This window comes from Platichthys flesus, chromosome 2 (assembly GCF_949316205.1).
Source record: "Platichthys flesus chromosome 2, fPlaFle2.1, whole genome shotgun sequence".
NCBI lineage: Eukaryota > Metazoa > Chordata > Actinopteri > Pleuronectiformes > Pleuronectidae > Platichthys > Platichthys flesus.
The window spans coordinates 13,125,390-13,138,039 of record NC_084946.1 but is presented as its reverse complement, the minus strand read 5'-3'; the positions used below and the strand labels follow the sequence as shown (position 1 = coordinate 13,138,039).

General features: G+C 45.0%; 1 protein-coding gene across 1 annotated transcript in view; it reads left to right on the top strand.

The window, feature by feature from the left end:
• The first annotated feature begins 553 nt into the window (after positions 1 to 553).
• Positions 554 to 12,650, top strand: part of foxp4 (forkhead box P4) — an 88,180-nt gene continuing 76,083 nt past the window's right edge. The window contains exon 1 of the mRNA XM_062398505.1: positions 554 to 672. The gene's annotated coding sequence lies outside the window, so the exon portion shown is untranslated. The remainder of the gene's footprint in view (positions 673 to 12,650) is intronic.

Below are 12,650 nucleotides of genomic sequence, written 5' to 3'. Positions count from 1 at the left end.
AAAAACGCGCACCTGCTTTAGAGGCATTACGGTAGCGCAGCAAACTGCCCACCCTGCAACACACACTCCACACACACACTCCACACTCGTACACACACGCGCAGCCCTGCTGATTCAACCCTGATTCCCAGCGAGCGAGCGAGCAACAGACCGGGATGCCAAAATCGGAGGAGCGCTGGAGAGCTTTTACGCGCTGAAGAAGTGTCCTGAAGAGATAGCGGAGGGGAGAAGACGCAACAAAACAAGACGCGAGAAGCAGCGCGCTTTCTCCCTGGCAACTTGCGCACAGTGCCAGAGTTTTAGCGGCAGTATTGTTCTGACTTCACTCCAGAGGGGCCACTCCGAGGAGAGCGGACGCACACAAAAGGGAAAAAGGAAGAGGACTAACGAGCACGCTTTGTCGTCTAAAGTAATGGTGCTGCGGTCTTAGATCCTAGATTTCTCTGTCTCTCTCCTCTCTTTTTTTTCTTGCCATTCTTTTTTTTTTTTTGTATTTTTATTTTTTCGTCCCGTCGGTTTGTGTCCCCCCCCCCCCACCCCCCCCCACCCCTCCTTGGGTCGCCGCGAGAGAGAGAGAGTGGACGCGCCGGGGGTTTGAGGAGCAGAAGCGGGCTGTCCACATGGTCCAACCACTGGCGTGAAAGTTGACTTCTTCCGAAAACCAGAGAACAGGTTGATGCATTAGATACACTTTTCCTTTTCTTCACCCCCCCTTCCTCACCGCTTTTTTGCCTTCTTTGAATCTCCCTCACTCTTTCCTCACTCTGTGGCTCCATTGAAACTGTGCTGCTGCGCACCGCAGCTCAGCACTCCAAAACATCCAACTTTTCATCGCACATTGTTTGTGAAACTCCTCCAAGTCAGTCGAGCTGGGGTGTTTTAGAGCATTACGCTGCGGAGCACACACACGCTCACACGTTTCTCCTCTGTCGGACTTCCCTCTAGCCGTGTGTCTCTGTAACTTTCAGTCTTTTTGTCTGGAGAGTTTGTTGAAACGCGGAACTCACCGGCCACGTTTTAAAATGCCAACTATTGTTGTTTTCATCTTGTCCATTTCACGCAGCATAGAGTAAATCCACAGCGGAATAAGTTTCACCGCTTTGACACGTTAAACGCGCTCTTCTAATCCACATGTATCTCAGATGGATCTTTTGAAATGCACCATGTAACGTTTCGGACTGATCCGAGCGCAGTTTCGCAGGATGAGGAGCCAGTGCTCGCTGCGGAAAGTGTCACTGATCAGAGTCTCCGCTCGCGAGACAACAAACCAAAAGTTTGTCTTCCTCACATGGTTATTGGACTAACTACAAAATGAGATGTCCTGGTTTGGACTTGAAAGGAGGCAAACGGCTTGAGACACCGTGTCCCCCTTGTTAATTTTTGCTAATAAACACCGACGCAGGTTATGTGGTGATCATTTTACGCACCCGCCTGAGAATCGTTGTCGATGCTTTGTTATCGCTTTGTACCTGTTTAACTGAGCCGATCAACGCGGTTTTAAAGAGCTGAATTTTAGTTTAAATTTCTTGAAAATAACAAATGAAACAGCTCAGAGTCCTTGGTGAGGATAATAGAGTCCTTGTCTTTTGGAGGAAAGAGAAAAAAAAATCTGCCTTCTGCAGGACGTGGTCAGTAGGTCAGGGGACAATACTTTCTTTTCAAACCATTTTGACTTTTGGAAATTGGTGCCGCGGTGTTTGAACCTCACTGACTCCTGCTGCATGGGCTGTATCTTCTCTTTGTAATCCGACCAGATTAAAACAGATAGCAGTAATAAACTGCAGGTGAAGGATTTAACAGACGGACGCTGAGGAAAAGTTGCTCTTGGTGCGTGAAAGTTTGAATTCCGGCTTTAACGTTAATATTCAACGGGTGAAAATTGCACGATGGTTGACAGTTTTTATAAGAGAACAGTGACGCGATCTTAGTGTTTTTATATATATTTCTTAATTTAAACTGATTGCATTAGAAAATATATCATATTGATGGTAAAATATAAAATAGTATTCCACTGGTTTGGAGCTGATATAAATTACAAAATTGAAGAGCCTCTGCGTGGCACTCGTTTCCTTCTTTTTGTGTGTGTGCTGTAGACCGACTAAAGGAAAATAGGCCCATACTTCACAGAGGTTTTTCATTCTTAGAGTAAAAAAAAAAAAAAACTTCAACTAAACCTGTGTTATATTTTTTAAACAATAGAGAACCGAGAGATTAACGGTTATTCTTTCGCCTAACTGAATTTAAGTCGGCAGCATCATCTTAGGTGCTGTAGAAACAAAGTTACTGATGTTCTTCTCTAATAATAAAACTCATCCCACATGAGCCAAGACATCCCCCGCATGTCAGAAGGACTCAGGTCCCGCGTGATGGAAAGCTGCAGACCAAAAACCAGAGAGAGAGGGAGAAAGAGAGGGAGAGATGAAATGACAATTAATTGCTGTTAGTTGTCTGTCATTGAGAGAAAAGCATACAGGGCCGTGTGGGTGCGCACCATGACACGGGCATTATTGCCCCCTTGATTGATGGGCGCCGGGGCATTTGGCATAATGAATTTTATTTACTGTGTCCCCTCTCTCCTGTTGTGTCTCCCCCCCCTCTCCTCCCCTCTCCTCCCCTCCCTCGTCCTCTGCATGTGGTGGCATTTCCGCTCCGCGATGACACACTTTTAATTGCACTTTAATAGAAGATCCAGCGGGAATGAAAAAGCTCTTCATCACGTTTTATGACCTTGTCACATATTTTGGTGTCAGAGCGGAGAGCAGGTATTTTTTTGTGATGATTGCAAGAGCTTGATGTAAAGAAGAAAAAAAAGTTAATTTCTCATAGATGAATTAATTGCCTGTTAAGTTGTATTCATAAAAAAACACTTTATTGTTTTTTTATGTTCAACCAGCCACATGTTGTTTTATTTTAAAATTAAAATTTTAATATTTCTTCGTTTTAGCAAAGACAAAAGAGGTTGGATTTGTTTAATATGCAAATGTTGTACCTTTTACATTTTTAAATAAGATTGACATATTTACACAATTGTGAGCTGACTCTAATCCTCATATTGATATTTTCTATTATGATCAATTATTTGAAATATGCAGAAATTCTTAGAATGTATACAAAAGGAAAAAATTGAATCAAAATTGTGATTCTATATTTTTTTCTTAATTCACTGTGATGTGAATAATCATCATAATTTGTACTTGTGCCTATTTCAGCCAATGATTTTATCTTCACTGAAAGCTCAGCAGCTGAGATGTCTCAGTCTAAAGACTGGTCGGTACAATATACCACTGATACCCTTTACAGTATAATTATTTGTACATTTATATTTAAAATATCTACACTGATAATCACTTGTAAACTTCTAAAAGAAGCTCTGAGGGAGACCACTTTTTTTTTAAATGTCTCTTTATCCTCAAACATTTTCAGCATTTACCAAGAGTTTAAAATTAATGTTCCTGTGTGGTGCTTTGCCTGCTGATGAGCTATCACATCAGTGAGAGGGTTTTCATGAAAATATAATAGGAGACAATGAAACAAAAGCATTTGAGAGGCAGAAGTCGCTTATTTGGGGAAAAAAGAGAGAATGTGCAGGAAGCCAGAGGTGTCAGAGACAGATTGACTCTCTGTTCCCTGTCGGCTCTTGTGTATTCGTGGCTGTGCGTTTGCCTAAGTATTGCCACCTTTTTTCATCTGACCTGCTTCATCACTTTTCCTTCTTCTTTTTTTTTCTCCTCTCGACAGCTGTGTCTTTTTTTTGCCATGTCCTGTTTTCCTTCATTGTTTGTGAGACTCTCTCATGTGCTGCTGATGCTCATCGTTTTCAGGTTCTGTCCTCCGGCAGACAATTGTTTCTCTTATGCTTACTGACACATTACTTAAATGTGGATTTTTACCCCCCCATGTGTGAGCGGCTCTGTTTCTGGACTTGTATGACACCGTCTAGCGACAGGCATTAATGGCTATGAATCTCATGTGCTTTAAAACCCCTTCAGGAGGATTAAAAGCCACCAACATGATTGTGTTAGTCCATAAACTCACTCAGAGAGTCCTCACCTCACTGCACGAGCGCATGTGAACGTATGTGTGGAAGAGTGTATATATCTGAGTGTGGGAATGTGTGAATAGCAGAGTGCTTTTTTCTCAATTCACCTGTCCTGCTTGAGTGAAAATGGACAGTATTTGAAGTTTTAAATGTCCTGTGCGTCGGTAGCTTTCATGGCTCGCCGTGTCCGTCTCTCCATCTCTGCCTCTCTCTTCATTAAAACCCTCCTGCCATCCCAAACCCACAAGTCTGAGTGGGCTTTTGGCTCCAAAGTGATGTTGAAGAGCCCCCGTATACGACACTGCTATACATGTAGGGTTTGACCCGTGATAGATACTCACGGGTTCACTTAGTGCATTAAAAGCTGAAACGGTTAAATTTTCGATATCCTTTAAATGGGGTTTGAGGAAAGTAAAAAAAAAAAAAAAATCCTGTACTGGGAGCGAAAGCTTGATTGTAAATGGTTTCATTTCAAGTGTTGGTCCTGAAGCTGCCGTTATCGCAGGGTGTCCGTATTTGAACTGAACATGTGTGTTGGCCTTTAAAATGTGGAAACATCATACATTTTATTGCTGTGTAATTATGGGTTCAAATCCATCATTATTTCATTTAGTGTCATTGTTTTCTATGAAATAAAATTGCTCCTTTTTCAGAAATATAAAAAGAAAATCCACTCACGTCCATATGTGACCACTGACCACTATTACAGCAGCAATTATAGCTTGTTACGTCTTTAAGAAAATTATTAATGAAGTCTAATTGACATATTAATGGTTTACATGAAAGTGTTATTGCATATGGTCAGTGATCGGGGGGGGGGGGTTGTGTATTGAAATGATTGACGGCACAGTGAAGCTGCCGCCACATTGCTTTAGACAGAGGCCTGATTGTACATGTGTTTCTAATTGAAGCGGTTATTTAGCCGAAGTTGAGGGTTGAATTCTTGTGTGACTTGTGTGTGTTTTTCTGTGTGTTTGTGTGTGTGTGTGTGTGTGTGTGTGTGTGTGAAAAATCAACCCCACACATTTTTCTAAGATGAGATGTGTCAGGGGGAGGTGTCACACAGAGAGTTGCAGGACAGCAGAGGAGGACGGAGGAGAGAGGTTCCTGCAGTGGTGTGTAGAAAGTTGACCACCTGTGAGAGAGGGGAGAGAGTGGTTGTCTTCTCTGCCCTTTCTTTTGCCCCTTTCTTTTTTTAATTAGCTGTCATTGCACGTGAGCTGAAAAGCAGCACATTGCGTCTCTAAGATTCATGCACTTTTTCTCTCTCTCTGATTGATAAGGTAATCATTTCGCCTGACACAGTGGTTTTAGCCTGTGGTCATTAACATGTCTGTGCGTTTCAGATGAGTTTTTCTACATATGTGAGAGGGGGGTGCCTGCATGGGAGGCAGAGATGTTCCTCCAGCTCCGTACAGCGCTGGCCCATTAACAGCTGATGGATGTGCATGGGGGGGGAGTGAGCGGGCGGCTCAGAGCGGAAGAGACGGTTTCCTATGGGCAAAGGGGGGGGGGGGGGGGGGGGAAGCGGGAGAGAGTTTGAGAGATAGAGCATGAGAGTGAGCGGCTGTATGAAGCGAGGGAAATGACAGTGCAGTGGTTTTAGGCGTGGGTCAGTATAGCATGAGGAAGCATTAGATCAACCTCTCCAGAGTGCGCCTGGCACCTGAGGCCATAGCTGGAGCGGAGAGAGTTTAAGGGAGGGAGCTGTGCCTGTGGAGTCTGGAGCAGATCGTGAAATAAGGCAGCCAGATCTCACCAGCTGGATTCCAGCGACACCGACTGAGAGTCGCGGAGGATCCTGGGGTCAGTGGCGCGGCCAGGTGGAGCACACGAGACGGTCGGGGGAAAACAGTGTGCAGGAACTGAGAGCGCGCCTGTTGTGTTCCAGCGGAGCGTCTTCATGAAAAAGCTCTCATCGCTCATTGTGTCCCCTGCTAACTCTGCATTGCTCCTGACAGCTGTATTTGTGTTATGGATTTTCCTTCACTACGTCCCGTCTCCCCTTCCTTTCTCCCTTGCCTCCCTCTCTCAGTAGTCTCGGCTCCCCTCCTCTCCATCGCCTCCACCCTATGACCTTTTGTAAGCACTTCATCAGAGAGCCGTTGGTGTTTTCTAAAGTGCTGCGACAAACTGACAGGGCAGCCGTCAATCGAGCTGGGGGGAACCGAGGGAGCAGATCAGTGGAAAGCTTCGCTCAGAACAACAGTGTGACTAAACTTTCTGCGGCGCTGCTTTAATGTGTATTGAAAAGATGGCTGTGAAGGGTAGGTGACAGCTGCGAAGCGCCAGACTCGGAATGTTATGGATACACGCACACACACACACACGCGTGCACATTCTGCACATTTCATAAACCGTCTGACTGTAGAGAGGCGTTACACAGCTCCTGGGTGCTCGCCTGTCCGTGGTGCTGCGGCATTAAAATCTGCCGAGCGGACAAGTGAGCGCTCTGATGAAACGCTGAGATTCACAGAGGAGGAGGAGAGAGAAACTTCCAGGTCCATAAACCCAACTGCAATCAAATAAGTTTTACATCTTACACTCTTCGGGGCTCCTAATGTAAACTGTGGCCAATCCTAACACCTTAGAATTCTTTGCTAATTTCTAATGCTCTTTTCTGGCTGCAGCTATCAGATCTGCCGTATATCAGATTTATTTAAGCATGTTTTTTTAATTTAAACTCCTTCAACCATCCTTTCTCCTTGTCCCTGTTCCTCACCATCCCTGGCCCGGTGAGGTAATAACCATTTAAATGCATCTCATTATGTTTTCTAATCCGTAAAGTATCAGGATGTTGGCTAACGCAGGCGAAAGTGATGCTGGAGCGTGGCGTGCACAGCTCTTTTATGGTATTAGTATTTGTGGTATTAGTTCCGGGGGACATGGGATGCCTACTTAAGCTATTAGCATGTGAGGCGCGGTGGGATGATCCATCTCCTGACAGGACGAGCTGTTAACCGGTGTTAAACCAAATCACAATAGGCTGCCTGGGTTGACAGATTGACAGAGCTCGCTCTCGCCGCTCGGGCCGCTCCTTTTTCCTCCTCCGTGAAATGTACCCTCACATGAAAACTTGTAAATGTCAGAGAGGAAAAGAGCCTGAATTTACTTTTTCCAAAACTACTGGAGGAAATGTGTGCGGGGATGATTTTTAGTACATTTCACAAATATCATCAAGCCCATCGCAAACGACGACATTGGTTGTGTGTCTCCGTCTGTCTCGACTTCTGTCCTCCCCCGCTTCTTCCTCCTCTTCCCCCTCCTTCTGCTGTGGCTCTCAAGGTGAAGAGACTGTACAGATTTGCTCAGTGGGGTGCAGACTCTATGGCTTCTATAGTGGCCTTTCAGAGAGGGGAGGGAGGAGGGCACGACAGTGACTGCTGCAGCCACTATCGGGAGTCTTGGAGATCTCTCATTGAAGGATGCTGCTGCGCTCTGCATGTGTGTACACTTATTGTGAGTGAGTGTGTGTTCAGCTACAATTAAGTGTCAATCAGTGGGTGATGGGGCGAACCCTCCATCTCTTCAGAATTCCTCAGGTTTAGGGTTTTGCTTTTCAGTCGACAGTTGGTGGAGTCTTCCCGCAGAGAGTGTGTGTGTTTATTTTTTTTTCAACTTTCAATATTCAGGAGAAAACTGTCATAGGTAGTAGAGATGGTTTCATCTGAACCAGAACCTCGGTGTTGTTTTGGAGCAGGTCGCGCTGCCTCATCGGACGCCGCTGCTTTTTCTTTTTTTCTCTGCGGCTGCTCGCTGGGTATTGAAACTCTGTTAGTGTCCGTGTGCATACACATGCACACCCGTGTGCGGTGGGCATTGTTGACCGAGGGACATCTGCCACTAGATTATTCCCAGCTGTTATCTGAGAATAATTGTGTAATCCCCCCCCCCCCCCCCCCCCTCCCTTCTCACTCCCTCCCTCTTTTGCTCCCTCCCTCCCTTGCCCCTCCTCCCTCTCCTCCTTTGCTCCCCTCTTTGCCCCCACGTTCCCTCGTCCACAGACTGATGAGACGGAGAGTGATGAGTTTCTTCTCTGGGTGGCACTTCGGGATTTTTTTTCCAGGAGTGTTTATGAGTGTGTGTGTGTGTGTGTGTGTGACTGTGTATCTTTGTGGCCTGTGGTCACCGGTCGTTGTTTGACATTTGTAGAAGGATTTGAGATCCCCCCCCAACCACCCACAAACGCTCGCAACCCACCTCCCTCCACCTCCTCCTCTCCCCTCCTCCCTGTGGCTCTCGGGGAAATAAAAGTAGCCTAATCCTGCCAGATCAAGATTGCTGTCCACCACAGCTTTACCAGCCTGTGAATTAGAGCCAGCTCTCATGTTCCTGAGGATAGAGAAGGTAGAGTGTGTGTGTGTATGTGTGTGTGTGTGTGTGTGTTTGCACTGTGGGCCGTTGGCCTTTTAAGCAGCATTAGCTGTTTGTTGGCAGAATTCTGGCCGGGGGTGAGAGGAAAGAAAAGCAGAGAGAGGTGAAAAACAAAAAGAACAGAGATGAAAAGTTCAGAAAGTTGTCTTTTAACTCTGTTTAGGTTGTGGGTTAAAGCCACAGTAATTTTCCAATTATTCCAAGTTTTATAATAGATATTTTTTTCATGTTCAAGTTCAATGCGTCAATTACATTTTAAAATGAAAAAGTACACATTTTCTTTTAACAATTAATTAGAATAATGTTTTTAGCATTAATAGAGGAAAGGAAATTCAAATATTCTGCCTTCACGTTCTCACGGTTCCGCTGTATCTACAAAGGCACAACACAATGTTTAAACCCAGACACTTTTTTCCTCCTCCCACAGACAGTGGTAGTCGACTCATACCAAGACATGACGTGAACAAAAAAAGAACATTTTATCAGTCCTTTCTTTTTTTGTTTGTAGCAAAAACAGTCAGTTCCTTTTCCACTGCGTTAAAAACCACCAATCATTGTGATGCAAATGTATCAGGAAAGATGTTGCTGTGTCACTCTAAGCTCCACATGCTGGCGCCAGGGCCGCTTCTGGTACGTGGACGGAAAGTGCTCTTTTCCCCGTGTGAGCTCCGATACTCACTCGCTGTGACTCAACTCAACACTCGCTCTCTGTCTCTGTCTCTCTCGCTTTTTCTCTCTCCTCCTTCGCCTCTTTCTCTGTTGGACTTTCTCCCGTCCATCTCCTCCTTCACTGGGTCTCCCTCTCTCCTCTTCTCCTCTCTTGTCATGCCTGTTGTCTGTAATTATCAGAGCCCTGTGTTCCTTCGGCCTCTTCATTACATCCAAGCTGTCATCACAGTTTACCTCCAACATTTGCTCTTTCTCCTCAGGCCTCATTTCAATAGGAATCCTTTCATTCTGTGTGACTGCAATGACAAGACTCGAAGCAAGGTCAATCAATAGGCCTCTCCCCAGTGTCTGAGACGCTGTTTATTGATTCATTTTGATTTTGCGATAACACGACAAAAAAAAAAGCTTCATTTTGTGACAAATAGAAAACTTGAAAAAAACCTTAAAATTATTTTTCTTTTGTAAAATATTTTGCTTAATTTTAATGCAAGATCATTTCCTGTGATAGAAGCAGGGACAATTAATTTAGCACATTCACACATATTTCTAATAATTCTGAGGTGTGAACTTGTTGATTGGTGCGTTGGGGCTTTCAAATAATTATTTTTCCCGTAAAAAAAAATGTGTTAATAATTTTTTTTCTATTTAGTGATTGTATTGAAATTGAATGCAGTGTTTTGTCAGCACACCTGCTGGTCCCTGGAAATAAAGACACTGCAAAAAGAAAAGAATAAAAAAAGTAGTCATTGACAAAGCAAACAAATGACAAGAAACAAAGTAGAAATGAGTAACAGATTAAAAGAATGTTTTACTCATTATTTTCCCACTATTGCAGACTTTGTTTGTTTTGTTTTCTTTGTGTTTACAATACTTAATGGACAAAGCCGAAATATTTTTGCTTCAAGGACTTGTGTAACCAGCCTCAAAGACGGCCCTTGGGTTGTTGGATTAGCAGACACCACAACGCTGATTTGCCCAGTGAAGGTCAGCGTTGCCGTATGCAACCTGTAGACCTAATCGCCAACTTCTGCCGCTGCAGGTTTCCTTTGTCTAAAGGTCAGTCAGGAACCGTGCGTTTGGCCCCGGAAAATAGTCAGCATAAACGAGGGAGGGGACTGAGGGAAGGACTAAAGTACAAAAAAAACAGGACAAGAGGGAGGGAGAGTGCCAGTGAAACCTTGCTTTGCTCCGCGGTATCAGGCAGCGGCTTCTGAAAAGTTTGCTGGCAAAAACTTTTTGCTGAGGTCCGGGTTTGGTCAAGCGGCTCCCCAGGGGGTTCGCTCCGAGAGTAGGTGGAGAGAGGGCTCGTAGGGTGGGGGTGGGTGAGAAGGGAAGTGAGCCAGCAAAGACGAGGAGGAGAGGGGAGCAGAGCGAGGAGAAGGCTGCCGTCACAGTCATCCGTTGTTGCGGGGCGCGGGCCCTTAGTCAATGATCTAAGAAACACAACTCCCCGGCTCACGCCCCCTCCTTATTCCTCCCCCTCTCCTCCCTGTCCCTCTTTTTCTCTCTCCTCTCTTTTCCTCCATCCTCCCCCTTGCCGCTCTGCAGCTCTGTCTATCTCTCTCTTAGCTTTCGACAGCGCTGCGCTGTGGTTCCACTGCTTGTTATTAACATACAGTCTGCATTAGTGGAAGCGGCTGGGCCTATTTGCTGGTAATGAGGATAGGGGGCCCGTGCTGTATAGTAACTTGTTTGACCTCCAGTGGTGAGGTCAAGTTCATCCCGAGGAGGTGTAATTCTCTCCCTCCTCATCCCAAACACATGACTGGGGGGCGTGGGGGGGTTGTTGGGGGAGAGGGAGCAAACCAAGGTGGGCCCCGTTCATCCCCCAAATTTGAATCTCTCATCCCCGTCCCTGCTCTCTCCTTCCTCTGCCTCGTCCACTCCATTCCCACAGGGTTAATTGAAGGGGAAATTGATAGTTCTGTGTGGTGATTGTGGCTTTGAGAATTCTCCGTCTCCTATGGAGAAGGATGAGGGCAGCTGTTCTAAAGAAAGAGTGTTGTATTGTAAGAAAAAGAGAGGGAGAGAAATATGGGGAGGGAGGCAGTTGGAAGAGCAAGTAGAACACCCCCCCTCTACACACCACCACCTCCGCCACACTGCCTCACAGAGGGGGATTGATTGGTTTATTAGCCAGAGTGTTGATTGGCTGTTGACGAGCTGAGATTTCTACTTTGCTAGCCGGGCCCGAATAATTCTTCTATTCATTATCCAATCAGAGAGACTCACCATACCACTCAGTATCATCCATGATTCTCCTTTTAATTCTCCTTTTGAAACCCCTCCCTCCCTCTGCAATCCCTCCATACCTCCCCGAGGAGCCGGGGATGGACAGATGAGCGAAGCGCACTGTAGCTGTTCGGTTCTGCTCGGCTGCTCGCTGGAGTGGAGTGAGACAAACTTATATTCCACCAATGCTGGTGCAGAATGGACTCTTTGCCTCCCTCTCTCCGTCAAGAGGGGCTTGTCTTCCCCAGGGGCAGAGCTTTATAATTAGTCTTCTTCCAGAAATAGAAAACTAGTTTTCTGAGGTGAAGTCGCTCTCTGATGTGTGCTTTTTAAAGCGGCACATTTGAATTGATATGAAACTGAGTGAAATCAATTATCTATATCAGCAAAATCTTTTTTCGCAAATACCTGTTAAGTGCTGCTTTCATGTACTATTTATTTTTCACGATTACTTAAAAAAAATGGAACATTCTGATTAACAAAATTAAAACTGAGAAAACAAAACACAGAGAGAGACCATTTTCTGGTCCGACAGACATTTTGTTCCCGTCGGTCTTGTTTTATTTCCTGACTTAGTTGTTTAGTCTCTGCTCAGGCCATCCCAAGGCTGTCACCCAGGCAACATTGCACGTGTGTGTGTCTGTTTATTATTTCATTTTCTCCATTTCGTACGAGTATTTGTCAGTGGATTCATTTCTGTGTTTTACTTTATCGATGCCATTGGTTCTGTTCTTTTATTTTCCTGCCCCTGTTTTTCCCACCTCTTGTTTCCCTCCTTCTGCCCCCTCTTCTGCCTCTCTCTTCCCCACGCACCCCCCCCCCAAACCCCTCTGCCTATCCACACTGCTCCCCTTTTTCTCTTCCCCTCTTCCCCCTCCCCTCCCCTTTCACTTTCTCTGTCCGTTAATGAGAATGTGTTAACGAGAAAGAAAGATCTATTGGGTATAGCGCAATTTATCAGAAAGGCAGAGGTTTGGAAGGAAATAAAAAAGGCGGCGGGCCCTTCAAAGAAGTCCTATTCTTGTGGTTGTGAATGTTTGATGAGACAGTGAAAAGTTCCCCCTCTAACGTCATGGTGTCTGAACAGAAGAGAACAGAACCGTTCTAATCATGCCGCACAGAAAAAATGACTTCCAACCCGATTTAATTAACTGATAAGAAACGGCTTCAAATTAATTTTTCAAGGATGTTAGATTTTGATTAAGAAACTCCTAAAAGAAATAGACGAATAATCAATTTTTTAATCAACTTACTCAAATGGTAACTGGTTAATATGATAATTCTAGCAATTAGGGCAAATATTGTCGAGCAGCAGTTTCTATGCATCCTGTTAAAG